Source organism: Lepeophtheirus salmonis, chromosome 4 (genome assembly GCF_016086655.4).
Source record: "Lepeophtheirus salmonis chromosome 4, UVic_Lsal_1.4, whole genome shotgun sequence".
NCBI classification, from domain to species: domain Eukaryota; kingdom Metazoa; phylum Arthropoda; class Copepoda; order Siphonostomatoida; family Caligidae; genus Lepeophtheirus; species Lepeophtheirus salmonis.
Window position 1 is genome coordinate 7972605 of NC_052134.2, and position 20161 is coordinate 7992765.

General features: G+C 29.6%; 1 protein-coding gene across 9 annotated transcripts in view; it reads right to left on the reverse strand.

Annotated features, from left to right (window-relative positions):
* The window catches only part of LOC121116534 (kin of IRRE-like protein 3), a 308756-nt gene that overhangs the window by 136276 nt on the left and 152319 nt on the right, over positions 1-20161 (reverse strand). For 4 of the 9 annotated variants that reach the window (XM_071887590.1, XM_071887592.1, XM_071887595.1 and 1 more), the window contains one exon: positions 1598-1854. The exons of 3 other annotated variants lie outside the window; for them this stretch is intronic. The gene's annotated coding sequence lies outside the window, so the exon portion shown is untranslated. The remainder of the gene's footprint in view (positions 1-1597; positions 1855-20161) is intronic. 2 more of the 9 variants (XM_071887591.1, XM_071887597.1) reach the window with 1 other exon arrangement.

Here is a 20161-nt window from a genome sequence, read left to right on the forward strand (position 1 = left end):
TGAAATAGGAATCGGTTCAATATTGCCGATTCCACCAATGTATAAATATACATAATTTTATATATTATTCAACATAAGAAATATAATTTTATTATTTCAAATAGTCAACCCAAAACAAGAAGTGAGGATTATTATATTATTTAACTTCGTTGTAAGACTAGGGGCTTCTACATGTATGGACCCCGTATAAACTTTTTTTTTGTATTTTTTTCAACATGAAAAACAGCCATAATAATAGTCCTGCATAAAAAAACTCAGATCTGGTCATTGAAAATGAAAGTCTATTCAGTTGCAGACTAAATATATGAGTCAACTAGGATGAAATTGACTGGACAGAGATGAGTTAAATTTGCAAATAAGTCTAATTTGAAATTATTTACAGCTAATTATATTCATAATTATGATTAATATGTTTGTTTCTTTTCTAAAGCACTTATTATTAAAAAGTTACACATTAAAAAGTAAATTATCTTGTCATTTCTTCATGTTTTTCCTTTATATATAATATATATCGTCCATAAAGATGGTATTGGAGGTTGAATTGGAATCGTTTGAAATTTTGGTATTGATACCTCTCCAGTAAAAGGTAGTTCATTTGGGGGGGAAATCATATTTATGGCTTTATTATCGTTAAAGGGTTAAATAACTTTTTAATAAGAATAAATTTAAAGGATATTTACTAGGTCTGGTACGATACAGCGTTGTACTGTAGTTCGGCTCGGTACAAACCTTACAGTTTGGTACGCCTTTACCATCGGTATGGTACGAATATGTAATCACATATTAAATATTTTGATAATTATAAAATTTTACTTATATGTTATATAAAAATATATTTTTGTTAACCAATAGATTTAAATTTTGATGTAACATTTTGATCCATAAGCATCCTCTTATATAAAAATAATTTCTTTATTTTTATGAAAGAAGAGTTAATGATATACAAAATAATTAAATACATCCAAGTTGACAAAAACCAGAATGGTATGGTGGAGGATTAATTTAAAAAAAAGCAACCCTGTAATGTTTCTAAGTTATCTTCACGATACATATGCATCAAGCAAAATAAATTTTTCGACAGGTGCCTGTATTGTGATTGAAAACCGTTCTACATTACTACTAGAAATTTAGACAAGTTTATTTTTTTGCATAAATACTTAAACATTTATGAGTAGCAGTATGATATAACTCGTAAATATTTTATATTACCCTTGGTTTTTTAGATAAATTAAGTATATTTCAGAATATTTTATTTTTATCGAAATTAAGTTAGTAGATAATAAAATATCGAAAAAACATGAAAAATAAATTGATTTTATATAAAAAAACAACAACTTCTACTGTAATAACGTACCAAACTGTGTACCGTGAACGGTCTACTACGGTTCGTACATAACTGTGGGAGTTCATTACCGTACTAGCCATAGTATTTACAATGTCCATATTATTTATATGAATCAGTAAATATTTATGAGATTGATATATGCTTCAAATATTTTTGTAGATATAAAAATTTACTTGAATGATATTTCTGATATCTTTTATTAAATAATTTTTGATTGGATAATTTTTTTCTTTAACGCATAGTTTTACTTACTTTATTTATGTCCGAAAAGTTTTTACTCCATGGTTATAAATAGATCTATATATCCATATATTTGAAAATCATTTTCGTCCCCTTCTTAATGTTGTTAAGTATATGAAGATAGATGTCCTTGTGGAAGTAAAGATAAATGAGAAAATGTAAAAGCCGTTGGCTCACTATCACCTATTACTTTTTCCTTTCTCTTCTTTTTAATAATCCTTTAATTAAAGGTACCGTCAGTTAACATTCAGTTTCCTCTCTTTCTTTACCTGAAAAATTAATTTATAAAAAAAAATATAAGACCTAAATTATAACCAAAAAATTATATTATTCATATTTCTAATAATAGTTTATTCCCCAATTAAAGGAAAAAAAATACTTTTTTTTGGGTTTATATGAGATGAGATAATAATATATTTCTGGTAAAATACACACACTTGCTTTTTACTAATTATTGACAAGATCTAGTGATGTCGTCATTGATATTGGTATTTCGATACATTTTTGATAAAAATATATTCAATGAAACCTTGTCTAAACGTCATTTGATTTAGCCCATCCCAGGCGATAGGTTAATTAATTTACCACTACATATAATTATTAATTTTTCAATCTATTTGCAACATTTATTACTTTATATATGTTTATCTTTGGCTTGTAGTAAAATATGGGCATGGATTATTTACTGGGGATCTGCATTACTCAAGAGCCTAGCTCAAATTGAGAGTGTTGTTCAAATAAAAATAATGGTTTCCAGGAAAAGACAAATATGTCTTCAATGATTGGTAATAGATTTGGATGTTTGTGTGCATTCAGCGTGTAAAAATATTAAAAGTTATTGAAAACGTGTTAACGTTCAATTTATGAATTTTTGTGAAACGTCTGTATTTTCTATAATTATAGTGAATCAACCCCATGAGTTTTTTCAAGCCAGCTTAATAATAAAACTTAGTATATACTTGTATATATTTTCTATAATTATAGTGAATCAACTCTATGAGTTTTTTCAAGTTAGCTTAATAATAAAAATTAGTATATACTCGTATATATGTTTTTCCCTTTGATTTCTCATGGGACATATCCATCATTATCCTTTTAATTTGACGATTAAGACTCTCTTGAATCTCTTCTTACTCTAACATTTAAGATAATCAAGGATAAGGGATGAAAGATAGAAAACAAAAAGTGAGTATCCAATTTTCATAAGACATAGGTTGACATATATACTATGTACACAGTTACTAACACTAATTATCTTACGTAAATTAGACTTTCGATTAGGATTAAGTTCAAATAAAGGTGTTTTGTTTCCTCAAATATAAAGCGTGACCCCGATTATTCAAGTTATTGGGAACCAGAAAAATCTGGATAAAATGAAATTCGCGTTGTAGAGGATCTTTTTTAGTACTAAAGCCCAGTAAATGTGAAAAATTATTTTCAAGGTCCACTTTTCAACACAATAATTCTAAACAGCGAATTATACGGAATCCGCGGTGTTTGTAACACCATAATGGGGCGTAACCCTTCACATATATAAAAAGCTATCCCACATAGAGCAAAACGTGGCCTATTAATTAATGTTAATTTTGTCATTCATACGGGAATGTGTATGGATTATTTTTTAACATTCTGGTTCAACCATCCTGTGTGCATAAACAGACTATAATAAACATTTAGTCATTTCGTTATCATGAGTGAACAAGAAGGCAAAAATAACGCCTAGATACTGAAGTGGAGGTGACAAGGTTGTGGGCATTGTAAAGTGCTTCAAGACCCTGGTTTTCAAGGTGTTCATGATGAAAAATGAAGGAGAAGAAGGATTTAGAATTCCTGCCCAGCTTGGTGAAGAATATCGAGAAGGATCCTACCAAATTGATGAATTGCTTCCTCAACGACTTCTCCGTGACTGCTAGGAGCATCAAGAGGGCCGCGAAGGGTGACTTGGGATTGTTATCATACAATAGGACCCCTGGTGAACCTTACAGAGAGGCCATTTATAAAAGAAAGCCTTGAGAAAGCCAATGTCCGTCTTAATATATAACGAATATATATTTTTTTAGCTTCAACCATATTTATGATTTACATTGGAAATAGTGTCTGCTCATATTAAAATTTCGATTAGTCCACCTAACATTTTGAGTAAATTAATTTAAAGACAACTTTAATATGCATAAATTATGTTGTAACCATGTTTAGACATGGTAGGTGGCAGACCTGGTCGCAAGAGGGACCAGAAGGTGTGAGGTAGTTAATAAAGGAAGATCTATAATAACTAAGTGTGATTACTTATGGTAAATGCCCGAGTAACACAATAATGAGCCTGAAGGTAAGTTTATCTTATAAACAAAGTCATCAAAGACTAATATGGTATAAAAATTAAAGTTTAAAAAATAATTTATGATAGTGGATACTGTAACTCGAGTCCATGAGTCATATCCTCCTATGGCAAAACGCGCCTACACTATCTATTTAGATGAAATATAAACAAAAATATTAGTTTTCATAATGTGGAGTAGTGAATATAGATGTTAAAAGACAACTTTTTTAGAGAAAATGAAGAAATTAAATATAATATTATGGAAAATAACGCTGTTTCTATTAAAATTGATTCCTTTTTGGACAGAACATCCCAAGCAATGGTTAAAACGACTAGAAGCACAATTTCATATCAAAGGCGCAAAAGATCAAAATAACAAATTCTTCCATGTTATATTGGGATTGTCAGATGAAGTATTTGGTCACTTCGACGAATAGGAGCCCAACTGACGCGGAGATGCACCTTATGATAATGTAATATAGTATATTATGCTCTTTCGAAGAACCTCGAATCAATAAATATATTGATTTACTATAAGTTAAAGCAGGACCTCAATAATCAAATATACAAAGTAATTTGATATTCCCATCAAACACATCCACTTGAAGATTTAATCATATCTGCAACAATGAGTGCAGTTGCACGAGAATGCAAACCAATATTAAAATCTCGATTAAGAAAATAATCTAATGATCATTTTATGCACTCTGCCAATAGTTAGATTCCTAGACACATGAATTACCAAAAGTTTGGGTCAACGCTAGTCAAAAGACACTTGATAAAATAAATTCATCACCTCGATATCAATCAAGAAAGAAGAAAAAAGAATGCTTCTATCATCGAAACTTCACATCAGGAGCATGGAAATGTGTCACTCCACATAGATGTCCCCGTTAAAATTTAGAAAGTCAAATATTATTGCCATTGATAGTAATGGTGGTGATTATGTTTTTAAAATAAATGAGTATGATAAATTACTCTGTGTTTTTCTTTTATTTTACAAACAAACAAAATAAAATAAAATATTTATTAGACACAGGTTTTTCTTTTTCCATCTTATAACAACTATCGTCTAAAATAAAGTTTTTTTAGATTATTCGCAACCAATGGGTTTTGAATCCGAAATAAAGGAACTATTGTTTATCCAATTCAAATATTAAAAGGGAAAATCTTCTATACATTTCAAGTTGGAGATGTCAAACATCCTATAGAAGGGTTAATTTTCCTCCAAAGAAACAATATAACCCTTCATATTTCACAAAGTCATTTTGTCATTCAAGGCGGAAGGATACCTCTTGAAAAATCCAGAGAAAAATCTAATCGAATATCTTCAATCTATTTAAATAAAGCTTTAATTGAGGAAGAGTTTCCTAAGCTATGTAGAAACTTTGTCACTTTTAACAAGTTTAATATTGGAAAGAATATATCTCACAGGACTGCACCTACTGGAATACCTGTATGATATACGCCTTGTAGATTAAATAAAGGAAAATTAGAAGCTGCCATAGCAAAGTTCGATAAGTTACTCCATGCGAAAATAATTGAAAGATCCGATAACCCATGGAGTTTGCTTGTTCACATAGTAAAAAAACCTGACGGATCACGGATAATATGTAGAGATTGTAGACTTTTAAATAATCAAACTGGACTTTGAAAAAGCATACCACCAAGTTCCCATGCTTTTTCAAAGTCCAGTTTGATTATTTATATAGGAGCAACATTTAAAAGATACATTGACTCTATAATACAAGGGTTAGACGGAGTTTACGCACATATGGATGATTTATTCATATCTAGTAAAACAGTGAATCATCAACAATTGCTTCGACAGGTATGCAAGCCCCTAGAACAAAACAATCTAGTACTGAACATTAAAAAGTGTAAAGTTGGAAAATAGGCAATACAATATTTGGGATACAATATCAACCGATTTGGAATAGCTCCATCAGGTGAATCGAAGAAGGTACTCGAAACATTTGCTATGGAAATTTTACAGCCTACCTTAAATCACATCCTATAAATTTCTATTAAAGTTGAAAACCCGTTTTTATTGGTAATGGAATCATTTAAAGCCAAGTCTATACAATGTAATGGAGAATATAAGACAATCGGACGAATAAAAGGAAATTGTTTATTAGAGCTTGGAAAAATAAAAATAATTATACGGATCATCAAAGAGGGTAATCATTGTCAAAAACAAAAATAACAAGGCATTAACTTACTCCCTTTAACACTCCAATTACCACATCAGCTAGATTTAAAAACAAAGTGAAAATTGTTGGCCCATTTGAAGAATCAAGTCGAAAAAAACAACAATAACTGTTCACTTGCATTACCAAACTGTTATATACTCAACGTATGCCTAACCAAACTTCACATAAAGTGATTAAATCTTTCATGAAGTGTTGGGTATCAAATTTTGGTGTACCTGACACTATTCACTCGGATAAAAGTTGACAATTTGTTAGTGTGATATGGTTGAACTTTTTCAAACATTTTGGGATCAACCACACGACTATTTTGTCCTACAGATGACAGGCTAATGTATTATTAGAGATAAGACATGGCATACTAAAGGAATTACTTAGAGCAAACGATGGTAAATCGAATGAAATTTTCCATTCTGCTTGTTACAGATGAGAAGCAATCAAATGACCAATAGTAAGTTTACTCCAGCAGAAATGGTATATGGAGTATATTTTCCGTTTGATTAATTATTCGAGATATACCTGATCCTAGAACTAATCATCACAACCTTAGCAAAGTTTGACTTCGAAGGAAATGCGTAAATGTAAGAGAGTTTGGGATGTTAGAATTGGAAAAATTAAAATGTTATATGGGTTCGTATACCGTTCTGCCTTGAGGCAACTCAAAGTATAAATAAAAGGATCTCCAGAAATAATCCTTATCAACTGACTGAAACATGCGTTGAGTTCATCAGAATAAACATAATTTTTATTTTTTGTGTGTCACATGTTTAAATTAAATTAATAATTTTTCGCATTTTTTTGTCATTTATTGTTGGTTGTTTCTGAAAAGTAATAAGTGTGCTTACTTTAATTTCATTTACTAAGTCTCGTAAAGCCCCAAGCACCACATATACATGGGAATTGGGTTGATAATGATAGCAAATGAACATTTCCAAAACTAGTAGTAAGGAAAAGATAAAATTATTTCTTTTTTGTACAAAAATATGCAAAAACATACATTTATCTTTATCCTTTGATTAAGGATTGAACATCCGTAAATTTTTGTGCAAAATATAAAAATAACATATAGATAAAGAATATTTACATATGTGCAATAAACATTCATGTACATGTACATATTTAAAAATAGTCTAAAAAAATAATCCTTAGGTTTCAATACTTATATGTTTTGTAGTCAGAGATTACTCGTTTTTGAAAAATACATATAGTTTTATTTCTTATAATTGATTTTCTTTATCTAAGTTTTGTGTAGCTAATTGATACATGCCTATCATTTCTTTGCTTTACGATATATCACTAATATAAAATTCCCTGAATTAATTATTTCTTCTCTCAGAGTTAGATTCATGTATGGACTCAATTTTTCATTTCTCCTATCAATGATGCCACATAAAAAGTTGAAGTCAAATCCTTTTCCAAATAAATTTTAAAAGGAATTACCCATTGAGATACCGGGTGGAAACTTGAAACTTACAATCTTAGAAACAAAAAAGAAAAAAATCTGGCATCCCACTCCTTGTCGACGACAGTGGCCTTTATGGCTCCAACTTTCAGTAACAGATGCTTCATTTCCTCCTCTCGATGTGCAGACTGGAAAAAATTGGGGGATTGACATCCGTATTGTATGGGGCTCACATTCTCTTGTCCTAGAAAGCGATGTAGTTAGATAAAAAGGTTTGAGTAATTTTGCAGTGCAAGTAGAGGATTCATCTTGCTGAAAAACAAATTTGCCGTCAGGAAATTTTACTGAATCTAGTGGAGCAGATTGACCTTAAAAATAACGATATACATGGCTGCTGTGAGCCTGTAACCCTCTGGGAACCAGATCAGGGGAGTCCTTGAGGGCATCTATTTCACAATGACCTTTTTCCCGAGCTCAAATTACTCTCAATGATCTTATTGTATTCTAGCATATTCTTAACATTATAGATGGTCTTAGAGAATCATTCCCGTGATCCTGGCAACCTCTGTTAGAGTATGAGCCGCGCAAAAAAGAATTGATACCCTAAGATCTGAATCTCGCTGCAATGGTCTTTCTCCTCAGATAAAAAAAAAATGTGCTTGAGATACATAGCTATCTTTACCATTACAAAACTTCTAATTTCCTAACACAGAGCCTCTCTAATCAATATAATACAGGTGTGTAAGTTTCAAATGTCTACTTGGTATATTTTGTGTACAAGTTGCAATGTCTGTACAAGTTGTAACTTGATAAGCAAATTGTAAAACTTGCAATTTCTTCATCTTAAAATCTATAATTTAAGTAAAACATTACTTCAATTGATTACAAACTATGAATGAATACAATCATTTGATTGCGAGCTATTCAAAGTGTATTTGTAAGTAATATAACTGTGGGCATTTGAACCTTATAATATGCCCTATAATAATAGTATTCTAGTAATTTTTATTAAAATAGTCAAATATTACACCACTAATTTTTTAATCATCCATGGAATATTCAATGATTGTATTATCTAGTTGTGTCGTTCCTAATTTAGGACTAAAAACTACAGTCCAGTTCAGTCTCAGTCCGACACAGTTAAGTACTGCAAATATCAATTCAGTAACTCATAAAGTTTGGTGCTTCATGACGTTACTCAACTCTATTTCTTCATTTTAATTTGTTCCAGTACTGACAGTCCAGAGGACTAACAGGCTTAAGGACCAGTTCTAATCCTTACCTGGACTGCAACGAATAATGATGACTGAAATTATACTAATTATCTTTATTCCATGTACTCTAAATATTTTATTTAAAGGAATTATTCTCATTTTTTTGTTTTCAAACAATAATTTTACAAATTACAACTTGTACAGAATTGCAAATGATCACAACATAAATATCATATGTAATGTTGATATTTATTTCTTTTTTATGGTAGTGGGCAATAATTATAATCATAATATTAGAAAAATTATCATAGCTGGGTATTTAGTAAATAGAGTTATTTATTTCAAATTTAATGTAATAACTTCTTTACCCCTGGGAGTTAAAACCTCATGTGTAGATTTTGTTTTTACTTATACTTAATACATTATGCTTCTAATAATAAAAAATTGTACTGTATGTGGAAGTAAACAACATCAATGACAAAAAAATATAAGCCTATCATTTTGTAGAGTTTTAAAAACAAATCATATAGTTGAGTAGGAACTGGGCTTTATGAAGGCATTATGTACATATATGAAGAAAATGGAATGGAATAAAGGAAAGTACTGCAATGGAGTTTGGCATATAAAAATAATAACAATAACACTAGGTGCGATGCTGAAATATGAACTCTAGGTTATTGGTAAATTGAGAGATTATCTTGAGTTTTTCATAGACGGAGACTTTGAATATATCATAACCCACTGTGGAAATTTCATTTGGTTATCTTTTTTTAAGTCATCAAGAAAATGGCGTCTATATGTGACACTTGCGTAAAGATTTACACGCTTCTTGATGTAGGCATTACAATCTGGAGACTCACTTCCTTGCGTGGATTCAAACTTATGTGATTAGATGTGTTCCTGCAAAAAGACGGTACTCCTTCCCACAGTGGCCAAGAAAGATGATTGGGCAATAACATCAATTTCTGGCCAATTCTTTGTGCCACACCTTCTGGTTGCGTGTAGTGTTGTATCAGTCCTTATTTATTCGATCCAGTCCAGCCTTTAGACCCGTCCTATTGGTCATTAAGACTGTCGATCGTTGTTGTCGCTCTTTGGGACCTGCCCTTAACCGTTGGTCCTTGGAATTTTTTTATAAATATCGTTGGTTTATGAAGTCGAATAATATATATGATGTATATATTTTAAGATTTTTGCACATATCTTGCAAAAACTTTAATTTTTTGATTATAATGTAGTACAATACGACTAATCTAGATTTTTTTCTTAGTTATATATGTTATACAGTAGGAATAGACTGGACAGCGGTCCTTGATCCAAAATAACAAACGACACGAGACTGGTTTTGCAAAGAGTCCAGGACCTGTATCCGTAGTTACAGAAATATCATGGCAATGATGGTCACCATAAACAAACCAATTTGTACAAATAATGGATGAAAAGACGTGCCAAACATTCAGGAGGCATCTTTAGGCCATTGTGGATGCAAGAAGGTGCTACATCGAAGATTTAAGGAAAAAATATATCGTTACAGTTAAATGGCTAAGGAAATTTGTCAGTCAAAAGTATTGATTTTTCAGATTTTCATGTCGCACTCGTTATGAAGGAACATACTCAAATGATATGTTCCAATCTTTATATCATGTACAAAAAAACAAACAAGACCCCCCTTCCCCCCCTTAAAAAAAGAATGACAATAAACTACAACTGTTACATCATTATTTCTCAAAAAGGAACAAAATAAGGTAAATCAACTCAAATATGTACGTGTAATAACCACACCGAGTAGAGGACGACTGTAATTGAAGTTTTTTGTAGCTACATACATATGTATAATTAATGAAAACATTTCATTTAAAAAAAATCTTGTACGTTTGTTTATGACCTATAATTTTATTTTTGTTTGCTTTATTTTCTTTACATATTTTAGCAATGCCGTGTTTTTATTATATATTTTTGTAATTGTATTAATAACGTTCTTGAATATGTAAGAACTTTTATTTCTTCTGAAGAAAGGAAAGTTAATGAAACCTTACATATGTACATAGGATAATTGTGCCAATCCTATATAGTACATTCATTTATAGAGTTTTACAAAGGGAGACACCGAAAATGAAAGTAAACACCATGATAATTGATTAATATTTGGACAAAGAGCAGTTTAGATGTCATGACGTTTTATTAGATACACTACAAGCAGTTATGAGACACAATAAACACAAATCCCACATCAATGCCAAGGCCACCAAGGCCTCGAGAATGAAAGTTCCAAAAGAGTCAACAGTGCCATGCATACGTTTATTGGAATTTTGTTCCAAGATGACCAAACATAGCGCTACAAAGGGTCCAGATCTAGAGTGCTAGAAGACCACATTTCCTTTGCCTAAAACATAGGATCTTGAAAATGTTGGTTTTTCTGAAGAAAAAGAAAATTCCAATCACTCAATTTTGACAAACTGCATCAATTTAAGTTCTAGCATGACACCAGAAATGTTATCATTAATTTATGCACCCTATCATCAAAATCTATTGACGTATTTGCGCCCTTGGGAGTGCGGCCAGCACAGAAGCACACAATAAGAGCCACACATTGTTCATATTCAGACATATCAAGGGTTTTGTGTTTATTCTTATAGAGTTTTTGTCAGCTAAATCTGATGAGCACATTTTCATTAACATAGATCCTAGTGCTGCCAAGATGTTGGGCTATTAACTTGTTTTGGATTGAAAATATCTGCCATGTACATACATTATTTAGATGTTGATCCTCAATTCTACTCCGAGTTCAATCAAGCCCCCCCTTTCCAAAATTAAATATATAATCCTCCAGACACCCTTGAATCCCCAATGAATTATTGGTATTACTCTCTATCAATAAATGGGCAATGCAGTTTTATACTTTGATGTTCTCTCTTCTCATATAATAATGATTACAGCTTTAGAAAAACAATAATAATAAAAAAATGTTCAAGTTACAACCATAAAAAATGTCATAATCGTTTTAGATCCTAATTTTTACAACTATTAACATTTTCACTTTTGTAATTGACTTTGAATAAACAAAATTTATGTTTCATGAGCGAAATAATTTTCAAAATCCTTTAATACTAAGCTTTTTATTTCTTTCAAAACCTGGTTGTATTTTTTTAATTGTGTTTCTTCGAGTAGATTTAAAAAAAAATCATTGTTCACAATATAAGATAACCCTAAGCTACATCAACTTCATTTTGAAAATTAGACAAAATGCAGGTTTTTTCCTATAGATTCCAGTACTGTCTTTCTTTATGTAATTTATAGATATTCCATATAAGGGAACGTATATTTATTATCCTTGATGAGAAGAGTTCAAATAGGAAGAAGTTTTAATCATAACTTACATATAAGTTAAATAAATTGACGATTTGATGCAATTTAGTGTACCTATAAAAGTCATGATTGAGCCAATTGGTAGTTTAAGTTAACTCTTTAAATATTTGATAAATCCATAGCCAAAACCTATTTCCACATTATTTACATAGATTTATGTAATAGTAGTTAACACACATAATAATAGAGTCATGAATTAATTTAATAAAACGTGAACGTAAAACATGGACAAAAATAAGATAATAGGATCGCAGAAAGAGCCGAGAGATGAGTCTGAGAAGAGGTGTATAGAAGATGAGCCAATCTCGTGTATTGTCTTTGATGGAAGGAACGACTTGACTAATATTGTGGTGGAAGCAATGATCTGTCAAGAGTCATTTATGGGTAAGATCAAGCAAGAGCACTATAGTGATATTAGTGAACCTGTAATTAATTACTTGTTCCATTTTTACAAGAGAAAGCAAACAAGATAAAATCACACCCTGCACTAATTGCAAAGTTTATATTTAAATGGTTAAAGGAGAGGGGCTTAGATAAAACAGTCATTGCCATTGGAGGAGAATCGACAAATGTGAACACAGGTGTAAATACTGGAGCCATGCATAAAATTGAAATGCAGATTGGGAGAAAACAGGTTTAGTAAGTGTGTAGTCTCCACACTAATGAACTTCTTTATGCAGTCTATTTATTGAGCTTCATGGCTCAACTCTCTCTGATCATAGATTATCTGGACAAATAGGAAAGCTGATAGACTCGGTTACTGGCTTGGATATCAATCCAGACTTTCTCAGAATCTCTATCGACTCGCCATTACTCAAACTGTGTGATGAGGTTATTCTAGATTTATTTACAGATCAACACTATAGCTATATGACAGTGTGTGTTATCAGAGAAGGAGTGTTTCCTGAAAGGATGGATTTCCTGGAGATCGGACCCGTTTAATATAACTGCTGGCTCAAAACTGCTAACCGAATTTTAAGACTCTGAGTTTCAACGCTGGGACTGTACGGGAAAGATCTAAAAATATGAGACTTATAGTTTATTTTTATAATTTCTATGTATTATCCATTTTGTTTCTATACCAAGATGAAAGACTATTAGATAGAAGGGAACGTCATTTTTCAACTTAATTGTCTCAAGTCCCAGAAAAAATAGATGAATGAACTTGTGGTGCACACATTGAAAAGATCTCCTTGGTTTTGCTCAAAATAAAATGACCCTACAAACTCTAGTTTGTTTTGATGACCAGAAGGGGAAACTCATTACCTGATTCAAATATGATCATCAATATTTTTAGCATTCAATCAAACAATTTTTGATGATACGTTTAATAAATAAAAGTATATGCTTCTAAGTTTTCCCCAATCAAAACATTAAAATTACTGCGTATCTGTCTTTTTTAAAATAGTTTATTGGTAAAAATTTCTTCAAATTTGAATTTTTCACATGAAGGACAATACTTATATATTCCCTTAATATGAATATCTATAAATTGCTCATAAAAAACCTATCACTCGAAAATATAGAAAAAAAACCGGATTTTCTTTAATTTTGAAATTGAATTTGATGTAGCTAAAGGCCATTCTATCTTTTTGAAATCTACGTGAAAGAACACTACTGGTTTTTGATTTTTGAAAAATTGAGATGTATAACCAATTTTTATTGCATTATTTTATTGGAAACAACAACCCTTTCTGCTACGTTACTAATTTAAACTGTAATTTGACAATTTAATCGAAAAATATTGGAAGTACATTTTTTAAAGTATAATTTTGTTACACATCCCACGAGAAATGAGTCAATGCAATTGATTTTTCTATAACAAAAAAAACAAACATTGAAAGTTATTCAATTAGTGTAAAATGTTATTTCAAAAATAACATATTTATTAATTCCCAAGGAGAGGCCTTTTGAATTTCTTAGAATCACAAATATTACAAATATCAAACCTTTCTAAAAAATAAAGTTATCATTTTTTTTTGTAAATATAAAAGTCATTCAATGATCAATTATATTTTTAAATACCTCTTTGTATACAATCTTTCTTTTACAAACAAATGCATGTGCGTACAATGAATGAATGCATTATTTCATTGTTTTGTTAGCATTTTAGACAATGTTGTATTAGAAAAGTCTATGAAGGTTATAATTAATTAAAAAGCCTGTGTTGTGTTAACTAACAATGTTTGAAAGAATTCTGTTATCAATTTAAAAAAAAAAGTCAAGGGCAGGGAATTTACTGCCAAATTTCAAGTAACTACAAGTTACATAATATTCAATATTTATTGCAAAAACTGCAATATGGTATTCAATTCAGTTGTCCATGCTTTTGCTGAATGTTCTTTTTTCCTTTTAATAAGAAAGTTTGTTACATTGAACTTAGACGGACATATAAACACCTTGCCAAACCCCATTTCTGTCATAATTCTTTTTCGGCTGCCAAAAAATAAGTTTAAATCGGCTTGGGCACACTGAATTCTAATTTTTGTGACTGCAAAAAAGTTGATCTTTGTATAAGACATTGTACGTTATGGAGTAAGAAGGTTTAGTTACTACACTGCTTCAATATCTATGGCTTTAGATTTGAAAATTATCAAGGATGATGTAAATAGATGTTTCATATAGCAAAGGATATTGTACGGTATTTTCTGTAAAACTTTAAAAAGTTCAACAAATTTTTAAATTTTGTTATCAAGGTCTTCAATAGGCCTATTCTAGTAACACATTTTTTACGTTTTTCTTTGTTTTTTTGGGAATTTTTTTATTAATGGTATGAACAGATAAACTTATAGAATGTTGTATCTTTCATGGATGAGTTATTTTTTTTTCACTGTTTATTTATTGTATAGATATTTAGTTTACTTTTGTTGTTGGGAACTAATATTAAACTCTAATGTTTATTTTATGAAATGAAATGTAATTAGACAATTTCTTATGATGTATTTTTTGAATAATATATTTGGTAAAATAAAGACCTTTAAACAAAAAAAACTGAATAAAAAAATTAAATAAAATTCAGTGTCAGGAACATAACAGTCCAAAATATTAACATCCTATTTTTTTAAACTAAATCTAAAGGGCGCATCTTTTGGACTTGTTGGACACAAGAACAATATCATAGAAATTTACTTTTCTTAATGAAATCATCAAATAAATCAATCAGCCCATAATGAATCTCCCTCCTCTATCCTAAAATTTGTTGCAACAACCAATTAATAGTAATACAAATTATGCTGTTAAAAGGGTTTCTATTTTTTTAATGAACAATAACAGGGCAGGACAATCTCAAGTGTTAAATTAACAAGTTTAATATATATATATATTTTATATTCTTTTAAGTTGTCAGATAGAGATGCACTGATTAAGTTATTAAGGACAAATAGATTAAATAACGTATCACAATATTTGTATAGTTTATTTTTAAGAAAAGAAAAATAATTTATAGAAAAATATGTTATTGATTTAGTGGATTCAATTAGGACAAGTTATATATTCAGATAGGTTCATTTTGTAATTGTATGAACAAAATTTTAGGAAAATAGCTTATATTGTCTGGCATATGTTCATTGCTATTATTTTATAAATGTAATTATAGAAGCAATGATGATGTAGCACAACATTGCATCTGGAATACAAACATTTTGCATTTCTTTTTCATATTTTACGATTTGGAAACGTAATTACTGAGAGGAAAGCCAGATAAGATGGAGGCCATTATTGCCTCTCTAGCTGTGCTTAGCTGCTCCGTCGAAAATACGTATATTTTACAAAATGACCGATATTGTTTCTTTTCCCTGTAAGAAATAAGTTGGAATTGAGCAGCATACTCTTGAGTAATTGGGAGCCCAAGTAAATAATTTATACTTTTATTTTTTATATAGTATCATGATAGCATGAAGTTCAATTTGACGGTGAAAATTTTATATTTTTTTAATTCTTTATAATTGATCTACCATGATAAAAGTTTTATTATATAGGACAATAAGCAGGCTCTTTCATTCTGATAAGCTGATATGCTGTTATTTTATGTGACGAAAAACTAAGTACACATAATTACCAAAAAGACAGTATGTCTTTATGTTTTGGAAATTTAAGTACATTAAAGGGTTGAAAAATACTGTGGACGACGAATAAACATAAAGTATTTGGTAAAAGTTGTAGTTATACTTACAAATTTATACATATATGTAGAGGCATATAGCCTGATTTCGGTTCATAACTCCCAAACAAATTTAATATAAAATTCAGCAATTAATGATACTGTAGATTATAATTCTTACGTTATAATTATAAGAAAATAATATTCATCATATAATGAAAAATTAAAGGTAAATCTTTAAAAATTACAAATATATTATATTTAAAAATCAAAAAAATTGAATTAAATTTTTTGAATATTTATAAATAAGGAAGAATGGATGAAGAAAAATATATTCATCTTTGATTAAAAGTATCTTCAGAGTTTTTTTACATACTTTATCAAGCACAAAAAGGCCCTTTTATTATGTTGATGTGCAAAAGCGCATAGATAAAAATTAATATTGAAAAACGATTAAATTGCACCTAAATTTACTATGTATTCAAAAGACACTTTAAGTATTATAATCTCCTCTTATAAAGTAAAAGTGAGTAAAAATTTTAATACGTTATAAAATTTAATATATACATAATTTACTTTAAACAGACTTCTTTTCCAAAATGGTCATAAAATGAAAACCTATTAATAAAAGAGAGGAGTTTGTTCACCATATTTAACGTTAAGCACCTTATAAAGTATATTGTGTGCAGACCATGATATAAGTAGTTAAACTCCATGACAGAAAATGCTTTATATAAAATTGTGGGTATGAACAAACTATTGAACTGTATTTATAACATTTAAGGTAGATGTGGAAACTACTTTAATTGATAATTTAAAAAATTGTTTGTCACATTCCAGGCTATAAAAAGTAAATTCACATAAATGCTCAAAAAATTTACTCGTATTTCAAACACATTAGAATGAATTAATCAATATTTAATTTTTAAATAATTTGAACTATTTGATTCCTAGCGGGTAAATCTTGTATTGTCTGGAGGTATTTTTTTGAACTAGAATAAAAATGAATTTGTTCATTTGACAAATTCATCTTCTTTCATATTAATCAATAATTATACCCAATTTTAAATTTAAGTATTTATTTCAAATTAAAATTATTTTATCAAAAATAAAAATAATATATAATTCTTAAAAATTATTTAAAACTGGAAAAGTAATAAAAAAAAACTTTTGAACAATAAAATACTTCCTTTTTGAAGTCCAATATTTGCTGGAAAAATGAAATTTGGGTACATAAAAAATGATAATAGTTTAAAAAAAAAATTACATACTTAAGGATGCTAACAACAAAAATATCAGACGCTAGAATATGCTTATAATTTTTACATTTAAGTATAATCATAACAGCTATATATAATACAAAAAAAAGGTAACTAGAAAAAACATGATCAGAAGTTAGATTAATAAGCATTGAACGGGTTGTTAAAGATAATATTGTAAGAGATTATGTAACACATTGGATTAAAATTCTGGAGCTTCACATATAGAAGACTTTTTTTTAAAAGCTCACCACATATACAGTTAGTATCAACATTCAAAAGACAAATTTTGTCCTTTAATGTTATACCCATTCTTGATGGAAAAAAATGCAAATGCTTAAAAAGAGTATGGAGAATCTCTTACATACAGCAAAAAAGTAATAATAATGTTTCTAAAAAAACCTAATTTTCTATAATAAAACTTTCTTTTTTTTGTTAAGCCCAGGACTTTTCTGCCCATGTGTTCCTAACATAATTTTACATATATATGGTAATTTTCTTTTTACAGTAAGTTCAAAAGACTGACTCTTTAAATGACAAAATAAAGTTACAATTCATCTCATCTTCTGAGAACTTAAATTTTTACAACTTTAAATATACTTGTATATCTTCAATTTACTCTTAGGCGACTACCTATTTCTTTTTCTTTTCATGTCAAGAACAAAAATTATAATATGTACCTAGGTGAACAAAGTATTCTGAGTTCATCTCATTGATGTTATACAATGTTTTATTATTTATTTGCAAATGAAAACTTCTTTATTTTGACGATGAAGAGAGTTTTTTCCTTCCTTGTACATAGGCATTAGTCAAGAAAGACAACAACTTATTTTATCAAAGAACATATGTATTCATATTCTATTTAAGCATTTCAAACTTTAAAAAGATAAAAGAAGCCATTATTTGTACACAGCAACCTTCTATTTATTTATAAGGTTGGCAGAAAAATGTGAAGTTTTAATTAGTGTTAATATTCTCGTTAATATATGAAAGTTTAGTGATTATTTTTTGTACTCTTATTCAGCCATACCTTATGACTAAACAACTGAAGTAAACATTTCGTCCGTAATATATCAAAATTTCAACCGACAGAATGTTGAAGGACAAAATGTCGAAAGGACATAACGACACTCGACGACAGAACGTCGATCTGAAAATATTACATTTCAAAGTATAAAAAACAGTTTATACGATATTTACCGCCCTTACATATATCACATTCAGTGACCCTCTCAAACCCCTATTTATGTCTCGAAATTTGGGGCTAATTCGAGTACGAACAGGCCCAAAAGGAGATGAAGTCCGTTACTGTTAATGAAATTAATTTTAAGGGCCCCCTCAACAATCCAATTTATTTTAAGAAAATTAATAGTTATAACGTTATTAAATATTTAATATTCTTATTTATTCTGTTATATTCTTATATATAAAAATAAAATATGATATGTAAAATTATAAATTCTGAAACTGCATTTTGGTGTAGTCATTAGGATGTTAGAATTCTAAAGAAAATGAATGTCTTCGTCGGCACCCTCAAACAGGCCCACAATGGTTGTAAATGGGGGTTTGTGAGGGGCTCTTAATAGTTGCATAAATAGTAGCAGTGGGTTTCATCCCATTTTGGGACACGGCGGTACCCAAAAACTGCCCCAATTAATCGGATTTTATAGGGTGGGGGAGAGGTCCTTACTCATAGTTTTTAAAATAGTGGTGAGGGTATGTTTCAGGAGGGAAATATAATGGGATATATCGCCCCACCATTTGCAAGAGCCCTTTATTTTATAATCTACGGTCGACGTTTTGCCATTCGACATTATATTGTTCGACGTTCTTTTGTTTGACGTTTTGACAGTTGATATTTTGTCCACACATATTCCAGACGATAAGTGAGTTAATTTACCACTACATATAAGTATGTATTTTGTAATCTACCGTTTACATTTATAAATACACTTTTGTTAATCTGTCGTCTGTAGTACTTTGCTTAATAGCATTGTAAAAGAAAATGATAAAATATTTTTGGGGCACTGCACAAAATCAAAAGTATGATTTTCAGATGAAAATTGTGTGTTCCAAGATGATACGAATATTTCGTAATGGATAATGTCTGCACCCTAAGTTCCAATTGAAAAGGTTTTTGTAATCCTTGATGTTGCTCAAAATTAACTTTTATTCATTTCCATTCATTTTTTCCAGCTTTATTCATTTTAAAATATAAACCTTTCATTTCCTAACATCATTTATAAATATAACAAAGATATAGGAAGAGTTGTTCTTTTGGATAGAATAACAGCTCTCTATGGAGGGAAAATTAGATGATAGATGAAAGAAAGAGTGGTAAAGTGATAGACTCTTTTTAACAGGTCAGTAGTACTTCCTTTGTTCAAGCCTTGGCGACTCATGAAAAGTTGGACAAATGATATTTTTCTTGTATATAATTCATCCCTATTCTGCTATACAATTTTTTTTAGAGAAACAATATTAAAGCTTGAAAGGCAAAATGGTAGTTTCCTCAACAGGTTAAGACAGGTTTCCTTAAGACATTAAAAACGTCTAGTGTGTTAGGGAAATGCAAAATTTGGGTGTTTTAGATGCAATATTGTCGAACATCCACATTGTTTCTATAATTATGACAAATAATAGAAATTATACTAGTGTTTATGAAATATTTTTTTTGAAATTTGTTAATCAAAATACATATCTGAATAT